The sequence below is a fragment of the Babylonia areolata genome, chromosome 18 (assembly GCF_041734735.1).
Source record: "Babylonia areolata isolate BAREFJ2019XMU chromosome 18, ASM4173473v1, whole genome shotgun sequence".
Classification (NCBI taxonomy): Eukaryota; Metazoa; Mollusca; class Gastropoda; order Neogastropoda; family Buccinidae; genus Babylonia; species Babylonia areolata.
This window is the reverse complement of record NC_134893.1, coordinates 10,466,532-10,469,992: the sequence shown is the minus strand read 5'-3', so window position 1 is coordinate 10,469,992 and position 3,461 is coordinate 10,466,532. Positions and strand designations below refer to the sequence as shown.

The window sequence follows — 3,461 nt, the reverse complement described above, 5'->3', positions numbered from 1 at the left end:
TAATCACCAACAAATGCCTCTTTGCCCTGTGAATATTGTTTGCAAGGGTTTTCGACTAAGAACCTACTTTGAAAACAATTTAAAGTGTGTAGATAGCAGGAAAGCTATGTCACGTTTTGTTAAATGTTTTTCGACTGGTCAGTTTCCTCGCGCATCATCTATTGAGTAACTGGTCATTTTCTTCGTCGGTCAGTGGAATGGATTTAGAGATGAGCAGGTAGCCACGATTCATGGAAACCAACATCAGGTTGTTTGGTGTTGTTTTGTTGTTGTTGTTGTTGTTGTTGTTGTTGTTGTTGTGTGTGTGTGTGTGTGTGTGTGTGTGTGTGTGTGTGTGTGTGTGTGTGCGTGTGTGTGTGTTTCAGGTATACATATTTTTTTTCATTTTTACTTTTCCTAACAAAAATGCGAGTGGGTTTTAACCTTTTGATAACGACCAATGTGTATTTTGTCTGACGTGAGGAGGAGAGTGAGGGAGAGAAAGATAGAGACAGAGACTAATAAGTATACTGAGTAGTGATTAACAATTTTATTTAATTCGTTTCTGCGTAGTGAAGTCATGTAGTTTATGTGTTCACAATTTTGTTCCTTTTTGCTATATTCTGTGTTGTACTTTTATATTCATTCATTCGAATGACACTGCTTTTTAGAACCCCCCCCTTTTTTTTAGTGTTAGGGGCCCAAGGCTCTGTTTATATCACAGATTGACATAATCTTACAGCTAGGCCGACAGCAAAGTGGGGGTGTATGATCAGTGGTTTCTCCATTGCAGCGGAAAGTCATTCACAACTCAAGTCTTCTTTGAAGGACGATGACTCTAAAACTAGGAGGCATGATTGTACTGGCTGTTAGTGCTGCAGCCTTGGGGGCTAAGCTGGCCTTTGGGAAACATCCCAACGCTGACTGTTCTTAAAACCTTCTTGGCCGAGAGAATGGAGATATAACTTGGGCAGGACACTCTCCACTGTAATCAAATTCCAGCCCAGATCATAGTCGGGACAGCAGTTGCCTCCTCTGCTGTTCTGATGGTCATAGTAGTCGGACACGGCTGACTATCATACAGGAGGAGGGGTGGTTGAGGGGATGAGGATGGGGACGGGGCATGCGTTGACATCTCAGTTTGAATTAAAGGATAATCATATAAGGAAAGGCTATAGTGGATGTGTTCCATAATGTATGTTTGCTTTTTTTTTAATTCTTTTTTTTCTAAGTACTTCTAATAATTCATTATATTATGGGATTTTTTTTCTCCCCTTCCGAGCCCCCATCCGCTCTTGAGATCAAAACAATAATGGGTCCAAAAATAGCACAGTAATGATGGTGACATTTCTGTCATTCCAAGACCATGCACGTAGTGCTGTAAGAAATCTCTAAAATCGCCCCCGTTGTGTTAGAAATCACAAAATCAAAAATGAAGGATACGCTGTGAGGTGTCAATAATATATACACATGTACATTGTATAGTCAGCTCATTTGTTACTTTCATCAGCAATGATAGTCTGCACTGCCAAACACCATAAGCAAACAAACGTGTTGTGCGTTGTTTATTTATTCACATCATTATAGTGTTTGAGCACGAACACTTTCTTCAATAGTTTCAGTTTTTCAGTGCCCTTCTCAACACACACCTCAACACACCTTACAAGACACACCTCACATCACACACCACAACACACATCACAACACACCTCACATCACACACCACAACACACACCACAACACACCTCACATCACACACCACAACACACACCACAAGACACCTCACATCACACACCACAACACACACCACAACACACTTCACATCACACCACAACACACACCACAACACACATCACAACACACCTCGCATCACACACCACAACACACATCAACTACACAGACCCACCAACTCGCCCACCTACTCACCCACCCACACGAACACACACATACTGCCCCCTTCCACACCCCCTCCCACACACACACACACACACACACACACACACACACACACACACAAACACCCTCCCCTCACCATCGCCTTCACATGTCATGCTTTTCCTATACCACTCTCGCCATGTCATCCACGTCTGCAGCAGGGAAGGGACAACAAGTGATACCCAACGAACGATTTATATCCAACGAAGAATTAGCGAATTAAATCCGAAATGACAGACAGTGATATTCAAGCCTTGGCGAATAGCTTGCAATAACCAGACTCATCCTTTAATCAATGCCTCGACATTTTTTTTGTTATCATTCATTTTAATCATCAAAAATTGTAAAAACTGAAAACAGCATGTATGCATGTAATCAACAGTAATGTTTATATATGCATGTATTATGCTTCCCATCATATCTCTTGTGCTTTTTTTTATAACACGTTGCTGTCTTATTTTCAAATATTTTGTGCCAGGAAGAATGCAGAATTTGTAATAAACTATTAAATTTTCAATGTAATGGATTTGTGTGTGTGTGTGTGTGTGTGTGTGTGTGTGTGTGTGTGTGTGTGTGTGTGTGTGTGTGTGTGCGCGCGCGTGCGTGCGTGCATGCGTGCGTGGATGCGTGACTGGGGATGGGGTTGGGGGGTAGGCGGAGTTTCCGCAAATGTCGTTTCTCCTGTTCTGTTTTCTGAAATGTTAATGCTGTCTCTTGCTGTATCGAGAAGGGCAAATTCTGTCAATCGTGTTGTTCGTAGAAAGTGTAAATCATGCCTCATGTGGCGATATGACAAGGCATGAAACTTCTGTCTCTTGTCAACTTTTTTTTTTTCTCAAGGCCTGACCAGCTTTTGTAGGGTCTATGCGTAGGTGAGGCATTTGCACCATTTCTTCTTCTCTTTTTTTTTAATTTATCTTATCTAATTTCTTACTATTGGCAAAGTGGGTGTGGTGAAGCGTAAATGAATCAGTCCGCACGCTTTAACACTTCCTTGAAACTGAAACCGGAAACTTTGACACCGCCGGAAGCCAGAATGCTTTCTTCTTCTTCTTCTTCTTCTTCTTAGTTTGGGGATATGAACTCACACCCTCCGCTGGTCGGTTGTATTGTAAGCAACAATAAATCCATTAATCAATCAATCAGTCAGTGAATCAGTCGGCAATCAATTAACGAATAGACCAAAATGCGAATGCGGCCTCAATCATTCACCAGAGTTACTGGAGAATTCTAATCGTTGTCGTCGTGACGATGGTACTCTCGCTCCACATATCAAACTCATCCACACTGGAGACAAAGGATAGCACCTGCTCCATGAGTGGCCATTGGCAAATGCTAACAGTAGATAGCTATGTATAAGGAGAGAACATCCACGGACACATGACAACACTGTGGAAAGCTTATTCTGAAAAACAAATGCAGTACAACAGCGGCAATGATGATACAGAATTAACTCTATGCAACAATCATACGAAAGACTCCAAACGAAGTGCAGTCGTACTGTATTGAGCACAGACCTGCAGAACCACCATCACCGTCATGAAAAG

The 3,461-nt window shown here is 41.9% G+C and overlaps 1 long non-coding RNA gene across 1 annotated transcript; it reads right to left on the bottom strand.

The window, feature by feature from the left end:
* Positions 1-297: 297 nt before the first annotated feature.
* LOC143292435 (uncharacterized) lies at positions 298-2,430 on the bottom strand. Its single transcript, XR_013056648.1, has 2 exons — positions 1,831-2,430; positions 298-1,724 (listed from the first exon to the last, which is right to left on the bottom strand). It is a non-coding gene; the product is annotated as an uncharacterized LOC143292435 (long non-coding RNA).
* Between the last annotated feature and the right edge of the window lie 1,031 nt (positions 2,431-3,461).